The 18,105-nt window shown below is 36.4% G+C and overlaps 1 protein-coding gene across 1 annotated transcript in view; it reads right to left on the bottom strand.

Moving 5' to 3' along the window:
* LOC106137571 (neuropilin and tolloid-like protein 2) overlaps nucleotides 1–2,654 on the bottom strand; it is a 73,200-nt gene extending 70,546 nt beyond the window's left edge. The window contains exon 1 of the mRNA XM_060951286.1: nucleotides 2,611–2,654. The gene's annotated coding sequence lies outside the window, so the exon portion shown is untranslated. The remainder of the gene's footprint in view (nucleotides 1–2,610) is intronic.
* Nucleotides 2,655–18,105: the final 15,451 nt, after the last annotated feature.

Below are 18,105 nucleotides of genomic sequence, written 5' to 3'. Positions count from 1 at the left end.
AAATATAGTCTTATGAATTTACATTATAAACTTTATCAAATAAATGAATCAATACAATAAATTATTATTATATTAATCAGACAATTTCATGATTTACTCATTTCAGTCAGTTATCATTATAATTTACAATCAATAATCATTATAATTTCCCTTTATTTACTTTCACGATCAATGAAAACCTATCTATCTATCTTTTATAACTATGTAATTACTATTTTCTAGTTACTGTGTAAATTTCTATGCAATAAAGATATAACAAACAAACAACCAAACCATGACACTCACTCAGAAGTTCGCCAAGAACCACACGGCACTTCTAAGTTAAAGAATGTAAAAAATATTCCCAAAACATTTAGAACTTTAAGAGAAAAAAAAATAACAAGACGCGCAAAAATGTCGCGTCAAAACAAAAAATAAAGACTTAGTGTAGAGTTCCCGAAATATTTTAAGGATGACGGGCGGTGTCACGAACATAAATTAATGGTTTCTTGCTTAATTTTATGAATTTTCCTTTTTAACACGGACGGAAAAAGTGGGGTGTTATAAGTTTAACGTGTCTGTGTGCGGCATCATGGCCTGTTTGACTTTTAATCGGCATGAGAAGAGACACCGCCGGCACTCGTTCATTCTATGTTATTCTAGCAGCACAGATAAAAACGATGAATATAACCATAATTATTTTCAAAGTACCGTGTGGTTCCCTGCACTAATAGAAAAAAGAATAGGACCACTCTATTTCTCTCCCATGGATGTCGTAAAAGGCGACTAAGGGGTAGGCTTACTCATATACTTGGGATTCTTCTTTTAGGCGATGAGCTAGCAACCTGTCACTATTTGAATCTCAATTCTATCTTAAAGCAAAATAGCTGAACGTGGCCTATCAGTCTTTTCAATACTGTTGGCTCTGTCTACCCCGCAAGGGTTTATAGCCGTGATTATATGTATGTATTATTTTCAGAAAGCGCCCAAAAAAAAATACTCAAAATACCACAGATAATGTTACCTCTCAGATGTCTTGTTTAACTGACAAATCGGGCGCCATTATCGCGGCAATATTTTGGCGCCATTTTCCGCCATTTTGCGGTTATTTATAACAGACATTTCGTGGGCTCAAAATTGCGTGTTATAGAAATTAGCTGCCTAATATCACTGAAGATAATATGACACGCTTAAAATAGTGTTAGGAGGAAATGAAAGGAATCATTGCTTATTACGAAAATATTCTTTAGTTTTAACCGAAGACTAACTATGGCCGTGTGGTTCCCGGTACAAATATAAAAAAGAATAGGATCATCTCTTTCACATGGATGTCATAAAAAGCGACTGAAGGATAGGCTTATAAACTTGTGATTCTACAGTTAGGCAATGGGCTAACGATCTGTCTCTATTTGAATCCCAATTCTATCATTAAGGCTAACAGCTGAACGTGGCCTTTAGTATTTTCAAGACTGTTGGCTCCGTCTACCCCGCAACAGATAGAAACGTAAATGATGTGTATGTATGTACATTCCTAATGTAATCTAGGCACTCAAGGCTTTCCAGAAAATTGCCGCGGAAACGGAAATAAATGGGATTTATTGTTAAACGCGGACGGTACCGTGGGCGTCTTTTAATGTAAACAAACTAAGTAACGCCTACTTTAAAGACAAAAGTAAACATTCGAAGTGGTTAAATACTCCTTTCAATTATCATAACAAAAAAATAATTAAGTCGAGAGCAGAGATAAGATCTTTAATTGTAAAGGCACACAGAGGTGCTCTTGATTATGCAAATTAAAGGTGTTTACTTAGTCTTTGGTGAATGGTATTTTATGTGGAACTGTATTAACAAAACAACTAAAACTTCACTTTTCCTGTACTTATATCAAACTGTATTCAATTTCCACAAATATATGTATATACATATATACATAACATTTAATTTGTACTTTTTAAAATATTAATAAAATACAATCACACGGTAAATTTTGCTCTTGAATTCGTCTGACGATCGTCACTTTTTTATTTTCGTTCTTTTTCGTAATATCTTTTTTTTTGTGGCCAACAACATAACAACAAATATAAGAAGGTTGCATATTTTCCAAACAAAGGAGTTCTACTTACGCATCGGGTTGTGGTACAAAGTCCCTGGAATCACAACTAATATTAAAAATGCGAAAGTGAGTTAGTCTGTTTGTTTGTTACCACTTCACACGCTATCTACTGGAACAGTCTTCCTCATCGAAGTGAAGGACATCGTGTACCTTTCATTCCAGTTAAAAATTATAGTTCCAGTTTAATTTGCGAAAAAATTGTATTCTTTACTTTGGGCGCTAAATTCGCGCAGGTAAATGCTAGTAATTTTATAAATATGTAAATAAATAAATATATACGGGACAAATTACACAGATTGAGCTAGCTTCGAAGTAAGTTCGATACTAACTCAAAGATACTATTTATTATAATAAATACTTATATAGATAAACATGCAAGACCCAGGCCAATGAGAAAAAGTTCTTTTCTCAACATGCCCTGGCCGGGATTCGAACCCGGGACTTCCGGTGTCACAGACGAGCGCACTGCCACTGCGCCACATATCTACTATAAATATTAAATAAATTATTGAACTTACACAATTAGCAAAAGTACAAGGTTTCTATCCAACACTAATTTCCGTTCCTGAAACAATGATATGAAAATTATGTACAAACTGAAATATATTGTAATTTATCTACTGATATAGATAAACATATTTAAAGGGTATGTTAAGATGGTTCGGTCATGTGGAGAGGATGAATGAAAGCAGGTTGACTAAGCAGATATACAAGGAGAGTGTGGAGGGAAAGGTCGGAGTGGGAAGGCCTAGACGAACGTATCTTGATCAAATTAAGGAAGTCCTGGTAAAGGGTCAGGTTAAGAGTACCCGAAACCGCCAAACTTGCATTGAGATGGAGTGTGCAGAGATCGTGGCAAGTGGAAAGATGTAGTCTCTGCCTACCCCTCCGTGTGTGTTATCTACTGATGGTCACCTGGTTCTCTTGTCCTATTGTCCTCTGTGGCGCAGCGGTAGTACGCTTGTCTGTGACACCGGAGGTCTCGAGTTCGAATCCCGGCCAGGGCATGACGAGAAACGAACTTTTTCTGATTGGCCTGGGTTTTCAATGTTTATCTATATAATTTATTTATTTATTTTAAATTTATTTATTTATTTAATAAATAAATTTAAAATAAATAAATAAATTATATAGATATATTATATAGATATATAGTATTTATTATAAAATATAGTATCGTTGAGTTAGTAACACAAGTCTCAAACTTACTTCGACGCTATCTCAATCTGTGTAATTTGTCCCGTATATATTTATTTATTATTTTATTCACGTACCGGTAAAGTGCTAGTGTTTCGAAGGGCAACCTCAGATGCACCTATGATCACGAATGAGCGGCCTATCCAATCACGCTTTATATAAATTTGACATTTCTTGAAACTAAGGTCGTGACCAAAAACAGACTTGAACCCTCCAAGGGTTGAATTACAGGAGATAAACGCGTTTGTACAATTTATCTGCTATGTGTTGGCTCAGGCCTCATTTTATTATGATTCGTGAGTCACGAGCGACAGCGATTTTATAAACACACAAATAACATCTTTACTTTGACAATACTTGTTAGACATAAAGGCCACACTGATGGATAGAACGCACATCACGTCTATATTCCTTTCGGGGTAGACAGAGCCAACAGTTTTGAAAAGACTGATGGTTCACGTTCATCTGTTAGGCTTAATAAAAGAATTGATATTCAAATAGTGACAGGTTGTTAGCCTATCGCCTAAAAGAAAAATGCCAAGTTTATAAGCCTATCTCTTGGTCGCCTTATTACCGAGATGGAGTGTATGGATTGATTTTTGAAAAAAATTATTTGACTAATTGGCTTTATTAACTAAGCTTCTACACCGTCTAAGATTTTTTCAGTTTCAAACGATCATGAATCAATAATTACATTTATGTACAATATTTATTTTAAGGGTAGGTAGGTACTTATGTCAATGATTTTTTTTAATGAATTTTATTAATTGGCTTTATTAACAGCCTCTACACCGTCTAAGACATTTTCAGTTTCAAACGATCATGAATCAATAATAGCATACAATATTTATTTTAAGGTCTTAGGTACTTATGTCAAATGTACATATATTTAAATGCTATTCAAAATAGCTTTACAGGTCATCTGTAATATATATTACCATCCAGTGTACCATTTTTAAACACAAATAAAGATTCAATTCTAAAATAAGTACCAATTCATACTAAATTTCGAAAAAAGACCCACTTTTTATAACTTGTACCAAACACAAGAACAAGAAACTTATCTTTTACCGTGCCTTATTTAATTCGATTAGCGCCGAGGACAGTGTAGACAAAAAGCGGGTTTAATTTTCCGGAAAATATATATTATATCTCTGCACACTTCCTTCGCTTCATCCACATTCATAACTCTCTTCATGCAAGCACGGCGGTTTCGGGTACTCTTGACCTGACCCTTTGCCAGGACGTACTTAATTTGATCAAGTTGCGTCAAGTGGAAACATGCAGTCTCTGCCTACCCCTCCGGGAAATAGGTGTAATTTTGTGTATGTATGTATACACACATACACATATGTGGTCACGTCTATATCCCTTGCGGGATAGACAGAGCCAACAGTCTAGAAAAGACTGAATGTCCACGTTCAGCTATTTGGCTTAATGATAGAATTGAGATTCAAATAGTGACAGGTTGCTAGCCCATCGCCTAAATAGAGATGGTCACGTCTATATAGACGTGACCATATATATGTATGTCACATATAATTTTGCTTAAATGTGTTAGTTACCTTACGATGTTTTCAAGCACCGGTTAGCGCTCAGACTAATGTACCAGCCAAATAAAATATCATTCCAAATCCAATCTTTATCTCTCATATCCGCTGTATTCCCTTTCATTTCATTATCTTTTCACGCTTGGATACATTCTGAAGTATAGAGTTGTTATTTTACTAGAGTGCGCACTTTGATGTGAAAGATTTAATAGAATAATATTTGCGCTGCATAAGCCTTAGGTACTAATAATAAATGCAGCTATATTCCTGAGCTGATAGGCAGATCGCTTTTGCGGATTGTGTAATTTTGACTAATGGGAAAAGATTTAGGAAGGATATGCCGTGTGGTTCCCAGCACGAATGGATACAGGAGTAGGACAATCTCTTTTTCATGGGTGTCGTTAAAGGCGTCTAAGGGATGGGCTATGGAGTCTTCATTAAGGCGATGTGTTGATGATCTGACACTATTTGAATCTCGATACTATCATTAAGCCAAACAGCCGAATATGGATGATGGAATTGAGATTCAAATAGTGACAGGTTGCTAACCCATCGTTTTAAAGAAGAATCCGAAGTTTATAATATCCCTTAGTCACCTTTTACGACATCCACGGGAAAGAGATGGAGTGTTTCTGTGTCTTTATTCTTTTGGTACCGGGAACCACACGGTACATTATAACATATTAAGTATATTTATTTTCATATAAATTTATAACTTGGTATTACTCTTAACCTGACCTTTCGTCATCAATTTTTTTTTTACCGTAAATTAAAATGTTACGAACGCGCGCTCTTGCAATTAATAATTACTCTTCAACTCCATTTTGAATTTCTACCGGCTTAAGTCAGTTGAAACCGGTTGAGGGCGGTTTAAACCAATAAATGAGATGGAAAGGTAAAAATTCCGTACAAAGAAACAGATGGTTTCATGCACTCGATTAACTTAAATTCTTTTTAAGTCAGTTCCTTAGTTTTTGTACAAATAAATGCCTTAAATGTTTGTTCTTGCTGTTAAATGGAGTATTTTGGTGTCAGTTTAAGAGTTACTTAGTTTTTTTTAAGTAGCTATAGTTTAGGGAGACAAATGTTTGCAACATCCGAAAGGGTAAATATGAAGATTTGGTATACAAATTTGAGACCTTGTTGTACTCATGTTATGTATAAAAATTTGAATTTGACTTATCCCATACTAGCTGTGCCCGCGACTTCGTCCGTGTGAAATAGTTATTTTGAATTAACTATCATTGAAGCCCTCGAGGATGAATAATTTTCCCCGTTTTTTTTTTATTTTCCATTATTTCTTTGCTCCTTAAAGTTGCAGCGTGATGTATGTAACCTAAAACTTTCCTCGATTAATGATCTATTCAACACAAAAAGAATTTTTCAATTTGAACCAGCAGTTCCTGAGATAAGCGCGTTCCTACAAACTAACAAACTCTTCAGCTTTATAATATTAGTATAGATTTAGTGATTCTATGGCTATCTTTAGTTGTAGTTGAATGAAATGTACTTAATTCTTCATGAAATGCCCTTGTAGCTCGCTGGAAGATGGATAACGCTATAAGACCGCCTTTAGTACATCACCTTAGCATAAGTTTAGGATATAATTATTTTTTGTTACAATTAATTTGCAATAATGGGTATTCTATCTATCCGTATCCCGCAAAGTATATGCCGTGTGGTTTCCGGTACCAAAAAAATAAGAATAGGACTCCTCCATCTCCTTCCCATGGATGTCGTAAAAGGCGACGAAGGGAGAGACTTAAAAACTTGGGAAACCTTTTTCAGGCGATCGGCAAGCAACCTACCACAATTTGAATTTCAATTCTATTATTAAGCCATACAACTGAACGTGGCCTTTCTGACTTTTCCAAACTCTTGGCTCTGTCTACACCGCAAGGGATATAGACGTGACTATACGTATGTATTTTATTTGCATTTGTTTTCTTTATAATGGCAGTCCCGTGTAATACCAGTGTAACTCAAACATTTGCTTTATAATATCGGGCGGCATGCAAATCGTTAGGATGTATGGAGTTTAATTATATCAAAACATCCCTTAGCCATGAGGTATTCAGATTGGATCTCGGAAACAATATTACTTTGTATGAACAAATGGTAAAGCTGATGCTTGGATTAATTATTATCTATTTAAAAATGTGTATAGGATTATAAACTTGGGGATTTTTCTATTAGACGATGGGCTAGCAACCTGTCACTATTTGAATCTCAATTCTATCATTAAGCTAAATAGCTGAACGTGGCCTTTCAGTTTTTCAAGACTATTGCCCCTATCTACCCCGCAAGGGATATAGACGTGACCATATGTATGTATCATTAAGCTAAATAGCTGAACGTGGCCTTCCAGTTTATCAAGACTGTTGCCTCTATCTACCCCGCAAGGGATATAGACGTGACTATATGTATGTATGTGTAGCGGGAGCGATGATTTGGCTCGACCGCCACCAAAGGGAAGATCTTCCGCCAGGCTAGGTGTTATGCCTGGGGAACCGCGCGACAGACGATGTTGTGTCGGAGGTTGTATATATAGCTCCAATCCGTGAAATCTCTGAAATCGCGATTTAGTTTTTTCTCTGCTATTGGTTGAGCGCGTCAATTTCTTCGCGATGTCTGTCAATACAGTTGTTGTGAGATTGGATGTTGTGACGAGTGGCGTAGAGATGTCGCCACATATGTATAATTGGGAATTTCTCGAAACAATATCTGGCGTCCATGTTTAACGTCTCTTACCAATATGGCGGATAACCTTACATTACCCGAATCAAACATCCGCAGAACGGTAGGAGACAACCCTTCAATAATGAAAAATCCCAAACCCTTTCATCACAATAGCATTGCAAAATATTAAGTTTGCAGAAGAACAACCAAGAACATGTTTCCCGTGGGATCTTAAGTTTATCATCCTATCCCTTAGTCGCGTTTTACGACATTCCGTGGGAAAGAGATGGAGTGGTCCTATTCCTTTATAATATGACTTCATACAAAATTTAATAAATTGGGTGATAACTAGGTTATGATTTTTTATTATATTTTATACTAGAGGCCGCTCGCGACTTCGTCCGCATGGAAACACTATCAATCCCGCGGCAACTCTGGGATAAAAAGTAGCCTATGTGTTATTCTGGGTCTTCAGCTACCCACATACCAAATTTCATCGTAATCGGTTCAGTAGTTTTTGCGTGAAAAAGTAACAAACATCCATACTGAAATCCTGACATACTCACAAACTTTCGCATTTATAATATTAGTAGGATTCCCCTATTTTCATTTTTTTGTTACTGTATATCGCGAATCTGTTTGAGCTAGCGTCAGTCCCTGTTACATCCTCCCCTCAGAAAGGAGCCCAGTTGCACAATAATCTTGAATTGGGTTTGTCAATTTTTTACACTAAACGACTCTTTCTCTGTTTTCTCCATATTTTGTGCTATCATTTCAAAAGGCCGCCACAATCGGGAGAGACATTCCGACGAAATTTTCGCGTGAATGTTGAGCATATCCAGTTTTATTGCTGACTGTGGCGCCCCCGACCGCAAAACAGCTTGTGTCGGAAACTGTAAACCCCATTTTTATGTAACGGTTTTGTCCTTGAGCGAGCGCGGTTTAATTTTTGAGATAGGAGCGGGTAGTGTAACATCCATATATACATACAATCATGTTTATAAATAAATAAATATATACGTGACAAATTAGGACACATATTGGAGTTGGCCTCGAAGTAAGTTCGAGACTTGTGTTACGAGATACTAACTCAACGATACTATATTTTATAATAAATACTTAGGTATATAGATATACATCCAAGACCCAGACCGATCAGAAAAAGTTCTTTTCTTATCATGCTCTGGTCGGGATCCGAATCCGGGACCTCCGGTGTCACTGACAAGGTGTACTACCGCTGCGCCACAGAGGCCGTTATATAGGTAGACAGAGCCAACATTCATAAAAAGACTGATAGGCCACGTTCGGCTTAATGATAGAATTGAGATCGTAAAAAGTGAAAACCCATCGCTTGAAAAAAGAATCACAAGTTTATAAGCATAATTTGTGGAAAGAAACGTATTTTTTTTTAAGTTTTATTTTTTAAGGTTACTGTTTTGGTGCCGGGTACCACACGGCAAAAAATAACGATTCGACCATTCCATCTCTTTCTTATGGTTGTCCTAAAAGGCGACTAAGGCAATTCTTTTTTAGGCGATGGGCTAGCAACCTGTCACTATTTGAACTCAATTCTATCATAAAACCAAAAAGTTGAACGTGGCCTATCTGTCTTTCAAGACTGCCGGCCCTTTCTATCCCGCAAGGGATATAGACGTGGTTATATGAATGAATGAATGAACATACATACACTACACACACACACGTTAATACAAAGATATTCAGAAAATCTCGTGTAACTTGAACCAACGGCCAAAAATCACACGGTCAGCTTTGATGGTCTTTGACCAACCAATGTACTCAAATGGAACAAAGAACGTGTCAAAAAAATGAACATATTGTAACGAATGTTATATATATATATATATATATATATATATATATATATATATATATATATATATATATATATTAAAAGTCACCCTGTATAACATTCGTTATAATGCAAGTTCGTTGAGTCATTCGCTATTCGTAGAGTCGGCACAGATGTTACTTTTTTTTCCAATTACTTCTGTCAATTGCCATCTCACTGGTCACTCTCTTTCTCCTCATACTATCCTTTACGCTGTCCATCCATCTCTTTTTCGGTCTTCCCCTATTTCTTAAACTTTTCAATTCCATATTTAAGTGCCGTGTGGTTCCCGGAACCAATAGAAAGAAAGAATAGGACCATTCCATCTCTCTCCCATGGATGTCGTAAAAGGCGACTAAGGGCTAGGCTTATAAACTTGGTATTCTTCTTTTAGGCGATGAGCTAGCAACCTGCCACCATTTGAATCTCAATTCTATCTTAAAGCCAAATAGCTGAACGTGGCCTATTAGTCTTTACAAGACTATTAGCTCTGTCTACCCCGCAAGGGATATAGACGTGATAATATGTATGTATGTATGTTTAAGGCTCTTTTTGTAACATGACCTCCCTCTCTTCTCATGATAATATGTTTAGTGATATCATTACGTATGTATATATGTATATCGTTTTACGGTTCAGTGTGTGTGTCTGTCACATACCCTTTGTCTCTCATTCCAACCGCACAGGCAAAATAGATTTCGTTTAGAAGACAATCTCATTTGTCAGGCATTTAAGGACGGTGTTCCACTATCGAGCAAGATATAACCGGATATTTATTTGTTTAAGCTTCTTTTTCTTTATTCAGTCCCCTTATTCACGAACGTCAACAAGACATGTTATGTCTTATCATCTCTCTACATACACACATACTTAAAGTCACGTCTATATCCTTTGCGGGGTAGACAGAGCCAACAGTCTTGAAAAACTGAAAGGCCACCTTCAGCTGTATGATATCATTGAGATTGAAATAATAACAGGTTTCTAAACCATCGCCTTAATGAAGAATCCCAGGTTTATTAGCCTATCCCTTAGTCGCCTTTTACGACATCGACGACGATGGAATGATCCATTTTTTTTTTGGTGCCGGGAACCACACGGCACAATACCAATGACTATTTATTTAGATTTTTATTGTGATGCCATCTACCTACTTAGGCACATTTCAAACAATTCTCAATGTCGCCGCTCGCCATACTTTTAAATCGCGTAGCTCAGATATGGAACAGCGGCTTTAAAACCTGTACCAAAGTATAATATAAAGCTATTTGAATGTACAAATTTCGTTTACGAATCCGACTGAGTTTCAGATTGACGCGTGTCGGTGTTTCGACGTTTTGATTTGGGGGTATGCAATTGTTTTGTTTATATCACGATTTTCGAGGAATAAACTTAAGTAGGTATACACGATGGAAAATATAAAAGAAATAATGGAATCAATTTGGGGAATACATGTTTAATGCTAAAATCAGTTTCTGTTTATACATACATACATACGGTAATAACACGTCTTTATACTTTAAGGGGCAGGCAGAGCAAAAAGTTACGATAAAAAAGACGACGATTTAGGGCTTCTGAAGGACTAGAGGCCGCCCGCGACTTCGTCCGCATGGAAACCCTATTAATCCCACGGGAACACCGGGATAAATAGTAGGCTATATGTTATTCTGGATCTTCAGCTACCTACATACCAAATTTCATCGTAATCGGTTCAGTAGTTTTTGAATGAAAGAGTAACAAACATCCATACTGACATACCCACAAACTTTCGCATTTATACTCGTAATATTAGTAGGATTTGAGAGTCAAGTCCCTTACGGTAAAAACATTGTCAGTAAATCTGCACATTCAGGCAACTGAATGTGTAACCATGATCGATCCAATAAGGGTTAGGTTCCCCTGCAAAGGTAACGGTGATCAGATGGGAGTCGCTTTAGGAAAAATATTGGAACTGTCAAAAATCTTACATGGATCCCGGCACCAATAAATTTTTACGATGGATGTCGTTAAAAGCGACTAAAGGATAGTCTTACTTGGGATTCGTCTTTTAGACGACGGGCTAGCAACCTGCCACTATATGAACCTCAATTTCATCACTAAGCAAAACAGCTAAACATGGCCTATCAGTTTTTTCAAGACTGTTGTCCCTGTCTACCCCGCGAGGCATATAGACTTCTACGACAACCATGAGAAATAGTGTTCCTATTCTTTTTTCTATCGGTGCCGGGAACCACACGGCATAAAAAACATTTAAGTTAATTAAAATTACTTTCTCGATAACTCTTTTAAGATTTGTTTTTCCTCTGTTCCAATATCAAAAGATAATAAACTTTAAAACTAGATTCTCTTAAGATAATTGGGAGGAATACCTTCTAAATCAGTTAAAGATTAAAAGAACTTTTGTTATTCCGCTGAAGCAATTCATTTCCCAAATAACTTTTTAATTCCCGGAGGAAAAATACCCAGATATAGGGACAGGCTTATAAACTAGGGATTCCTCTTGTAGACGATGGGCTAGCAACCTGTCACTATATGAAACTCAATTCTATCATCAAGCCAAATAACCCAACGTGGCCTATCAGTCTTTTGGATTGACTATTGGCTCTGTCTACCCCGCAAGGGATATAGAAATACATATAGTCACGTCTATATCTTAAGAAGACTAATAGGCCACGTTCAGCTGAATTGAGATTCAAATAGTGTCAGGTTGCTAGCATATCGCCTAAAAGAAGAAACCTAAGTTTGTTAGCCTATCCCTTAGTCGTCTTTTACGACATCCATTGTTGCCGTGAAGTTTTTGACTGTTCCCATATTTTTCTTAGATGGAGTGGTCCTATTCTTTTCAATTGGTGCCGGGAACCACACGGCACTCGGGATCCACATGTACGCTACATTACTCAAATATTATTCTAACCTTGTTTACTGAGTGGAGAAACTAAACACGCCTCCAAAGTCTTATGTCACCGGTGTTTATATTAAAGTGTATTGTCCCTTGGCGTCTGTTTGTGTTGACTGTTAATTATTTTGCAGGATCACCCTGTAAATCAAGAGTACCCGAAACTGAAGGGCTTGCATGAAGAGAGTTATGAATTTGGATGAAGCGAAAGAAGTATATATGAATGGATAAAGGGAAAAAGGAATGATTTTATTTTATATTTGTATGTAAAAATGCAGGTAATTTTGACATTCAACATATGTACTTAAAACGACTTATAAGTTTGGCAACCTATGACTATTATCAAATGATTCATTTTTTGTTAAGTATTTGTACTGGACTCTATACATCTAAGACCAAGAATAAAATATATTGATTGAATAAAGCAAAAAGTAAACATTACAACATACGAACAAATAAAAAAAATACAGAGAAAAGAAATGAATGGAGGACGCTCAGTTAACTCCACCGATAAAAGTTAGCGCTTAAGTTTAAGAAGAAGACTTGTACTGGTTATAAAAGGTTTTGTGGTGATATCTACAGGGTGACTTTTAAAACAACTGCATCCTTTTAAACATAGACTATACCCATGCTTCTGAGCCGTTTGAGCCTATTTTTATTTAAATTAATCGTCATCATTTTCACATTTAAAAAACCCTCAAAAACTACGTCACACGCTTTATTAAAGACCAATACTACAAAAATAAATTAAAACTAAACATGTAAATAAATGTCTGAAAAATAAATTATTTTTCTAGTATCAAGATCAAGTAAAGTACAGAGTTGTCGAGATCGCTCAGCTGCATGAATTGTGTCGTTGACCTCTGAATCTTACGCGTCGCTTTTCCGCCGGCCAATATCACCCCGATATTACGTATTTAGGATCGTGGATTTTGATACTTTTATTTTTTTTTCATACTTTCTGAAATATGAACCGATATTTTTCTGTTAACGTTTTTAAATATCCTTAAGATGAGTACACTTAACAGTTAAATTTATGCAGTTGAATTAAAAGTCACCCTGCATACGCCGCAAGTCACAAAATAAAATCATGCGACGCTATCAGTTAAAAACAGCGAAATACCTAAATCGCGCAAGCAAAGATTTCACTGATTGGAGCATATATATGTTAGTACAACCTCCGACACAACATCGTCTGTCGCGCGGTTCCCCAGGCATAACTCCTAGCCGAAGTCGAGCCGAATCATCGCTGCAGCTTCAATAATTTAACTATACAAGTACCACATACTCACAGCGAAAAAAATTACCAATGTGCAAATGAGATAAAGAATTTTTGATTGAAATGTAAATGATATGTACACACTGAGCCAGCGCTGGCTGTTTCCAGGCCAGCATTGTTAATGTCTTTGGGTTGGCAATGAGTGCCGTGTGGTTCCTTGCACTTCAAAATAGGACCACTCCATGTTTTTACCGTGGATTTGGTGAAAGGCAACTAAGGAAATAGGTTATTTGATTGAAAGAAAAACGTAAGCTCATGTAAGTTTGTGTCTTAATTATTTTGTACACAAGCCAATGACTTTCTTTGCATTTTCCTGTCGTGGGCCTGGTGGAAGAAATTTCTTTAGATATAAGTAGTGCCCTTGTACTGAATTTCACTTGATTTTAAGTTATATTCTTATTTTTTCCTTGATGTACATAAATATATAAATAATAATGCTGCTGTTCCGGAACAGAAAAGGCTCGTTATATTAGGATTTTTTTTGAGGCGATTGTTGTTATTTGTATCTCTTATTCCATTACTAAGCCATCTAAGTGAATGTGGCTTTGTGTGGAGTGATTATTGGCTCTGTCTACTCCAGTAGGTATGTAGATGTGACGTGTATATGTATGTTAACTTGGCTTGGCTTCACATTCTTCTTCTCATGGTGTTGTCTCCTGTCGGAGTTTGGCTATCGTCACGATTATTCTAATTTTCTATGTGCCGTGTGGTTCCCGGCACCAATAGAATAAGGAATAGGACCAGTCCATCTCTTTTCCATGGATGTCGTCAAAGGCGACAAAGGGATAGGCTTATAAATTTGGGATTTGAGACGAGACTGTTGACATACATATAATTTAACAATATAATAACATACATATAATCACGTCTATATCCCTTGTGGAGTAGACAGAGCTAACAGTCTATTCTAGTTAGGTACGCATTATATGACCAAGATATTTCAGTTTTCTAATTTTTATTGTTAATAAGTTTTCTCTTTTCTTTAACACTCTTCACACTGGCTTTGGCAAGTAACTGGACCAGTACAAGACACTGGCCCAATGCTAATTGAGCGAATGACTTCACTGAGTGAGTGGAAATGATTGTACTTCAATTATGGTAAGTGAATGATTTACGTTACGCAAATGAACGGCTTTTTATTTCGACGGTAAGGGCAATTTATGGTAAAATACGTAGTTTATGCATTTTGCATGAATCGGACAGAAAACAAGAATAATGATTTTGTATTAAGCTTTCAATGTTTTCGAGACTGTCGGCTCTGTCTACTCCGTAAAATTACAAACGTGATACATGTATGAAAAAAAAATAATGTTTTTATATTAAGCCAGATGAACTCGGCTTTCAATGTTTTCGAGACTCTTGTCTCTGTCTATTCCGTAAAAGTTAAGAACAACCTGACCATAATATCCAGCATTATATATACATAATGCTGGATATTATGGTCAGGTTGTTCTTGTACCATAATATCCAGCATTATATATACATAATGCTGGATATTATGGTCAGGACACATAAATGTATGCAATGTCCGGTATAGGTACCTTAGTCAGAATTTACGACATCACAGAGTGAGCTGTTAGCCGGATCATTAGTCCGGTATCCGACATCCGGCCCGGATATTGCAGTGCGGACCTACGGGACTTTTAGGCGGGAATAGTGATGGGAGAAGATTTGTGGGAATGTCCCTTTGTGCTTTGCAATTGTCGTATTTATAAAAAACTAGCTGTGCCCGCGACTTCGTCCGCGTGGAATAGTTATTTTGGGCGTCATTTAAGCCCTCAAGGATGAATAATTTTCCCCGTTTTTTTTTCACATGTTTCAGGAAGAGATGGAGAAGCCCTATTCATTTTTCTATTGGCACATTGTAAGTTATAACTTTACATAGGTACCTAATAGGTATACCTCTGATTTCAATATATAAATCACATTTTGTACGGTCCCTTTAACATTGTAATCCTGTTTTGGGTTTATATTGTCTTCGGTTCATAAATTTTATATATAAATAGATTCATAGTCATGGTCCGGGTCTTGGATGTTTATCAATGTAAGTGTTAATTATAAAATATGGTATCGTTGAGTTAGTATCACGTAACACAAGTTTCGAAGTTACTTCAAAGCTAACTCAATCTGTGTAATTTTTCCCCTATATGTTTATTTATTTACTAGCTGACCCGGCAAACGCTGTATTGCTAATTATTTTTTTTCGAATGGTGAAAGAATTTTTAAAATCTGTCCAGTAGTTTTTGAGCCTATTCATTACAACCAAACAAACAAAGTTTTCCTCTTTATAATATTAGTGTAGATAGCTTTTGTTCGTTGAAAAATTCTTTTTGCGTTCAATAGACCATTTATCGATGAAGGCTTTAGGCTATTTAACATTACACTGCAACTATAAGGAACAAAGAAATAATCGAAAATGTGTAAAAAACGGGGAAAATTATTCAAGGATGAAAAATAAGGAGTAAAGAAATAATGGAAAATGTGTAAAAAAGCGGGGAAAATTATTATTATCCTTGAGGGCTTCAATGATGCCCGAAAAAAATATTCCACGCGGGCGAAGTTGCGGGCACAGCTAGTGTAATATAAAGTTAGAACTCCTACCGCAGATGTTCATTTTTGGCAGTTTACACATACAGTTATCTTTTATAGTAATAGTTTCATAGCTTATATATTATACATATAATAATAACTATAACAATAAAGACGGCACAGTTGGCCGCGTTGAACCATTCAAACTGTATGTTACCCGGATACTCGTATCTCGTAAACTTTTTCTTGTATTTATTTTGCTTGGAATTTTTATACCGTTGGAAACTTGAAAATCAGCGGAGTGTGGTAAGCTTTTAAGAGGCTGTGTCGTCCCCGTACTTTTTATAACGTATTCTATCACTTCCTTATCTTTTAATTGTCTTAAAAAGACTAAAAGGTGACGTTAATCTGAACGTGGCCTATCAGTCTTTTCGACACTGTCGGCTCTGTCTACCCCCCAAGGAATATGGACGTAATTAAATGTATGTATGTATGTAATCTAAATGTCTTAGTGAATTTAGTGATGTAAGTTAAAATTGTAACTTGAGGGAATGTCGAATAAATTTGGGATTCCTCTCGTAGGCGATGGGCTAGCAATCTGAACTTTTTTATAGGTGCCGGGAACCACACGGCTATGCTGAAAGACCAGAATGGAACCAATGGAATATCGATAAGATAGATATTAAAATATACCTCCTTTCCATAGATCAAACGGTATTTTATTATCCCTGTTACACAGATAACATAATCCGTGACAACCCTATAATTCATCCCGAAATCTGTGCCGGTCGTGACTGAAATCTCCAAATTTTGAGCTACCATAAACCACCAATTCCGAGACCTCCCATCTTCTTATATATAACAAGGAAGCAGAGGCCCATTAAGCTGGTCTCGATCCGATACGAACTGGATTGAACCAGATTTTACGACGCGGGTAAGATAAGCATTATCTTACTTTAATAGTAATTGGTTCTTGGTGTCTTGAATTTTAATAAAATCCACGGCTTTCTAGACGGTAGCGCGGATTTAGCGCCACCTTCACGCACGAATTTAGCGGCACCTACAAAAGAATACGGATTTTTCGCAAATCCCACGGGAGCTATCGTTTTTATCGAGATGAAAAGTACCCCTTATCCTTGTGAAGATTCTTAATTACAGATACGTGTTATATCAAAAAGTAGTTAACCCGTGAAGAGGTAGCAAACAAACAAACAAATAAAACTTACTTTCGCATTTATTATATTAGTTAGGGTAAAAACTTTTACGTCTATAATTACATCTATATCTCCTGCAGGCTAGACAGAGCCGACAGTCTTCAAAAGACGCCATTAAGCCAAACAGCTGAACGTGGCCTATCAATGGATTGAGCAATGATGTATGATGGAGCGGTCCAATTCTTTTTACTATTGGTGCCGGGAACCACACGGCTATGGATTTTTCCTGTTTTAACAACATTTAACACAGCAAATAATATGTGCTGTAATTAATTAACCCTGTTATGAGACATTACTCAATTGGTATTTAAGGTACGGTCATGGAAACCTAACATCAGAAGAGACCTTGATATACATTCAGTCAGAAAAGTATCGGGAATGGATTATTTATTTATGGTTCCAAATTAAAATTTTTGTTTTTTTTGTTGTTGTTAGATTGGCACAACTGTTTTCCATTTTGGCGCGGAGTTTGAGTTGCATCTGTTGTTAACATTAAATACAGTGCTATTTTTAGTTATATCATATCTAGTGTGTATTGCTAATTTCATAGTGGATAAAAACATCGAACAAAGAGTTTGTCTTAAATTTTGCATTGCCAATGGAATATCGTGTTCGGAGTCACTGAAAATGTTACAGAAGGCTTACGGTGAATCGACTTTATCAAAAACTCGTGCTTATGAGTGGTACAAAGCGTTCAAAAGCGGTCGAGATGTGATGGAAGATTTGCCTCGCTCTGGTAGGCCATCAACGTCTGCAACTGAAGTTAACATCGCAAAAGTGAAGGAAATAGTGACTGAAAATCCTCATTCAACTTTGAGAGAGA

This window comes from Amyelois transitella, chromosome 24 (assembly GCF_032362555.1).
Source record: "Amyelois transitella isolate CPQ chromosome 24, ilAmyTran1.1, whole genome shotgun sequence".
NCBI classification, from domain to species: Eukaryota; Metazoa; Arthropoda; class Insecta; order Lepidoptera; family Pyralidae; genus Amyelois; species Amyelois transitella.
The sequence above is the reverse complement of the archived record's forward strand: the minus strand, read 5'-3'. Positions and strand labels throughout refer to the sequence as shown.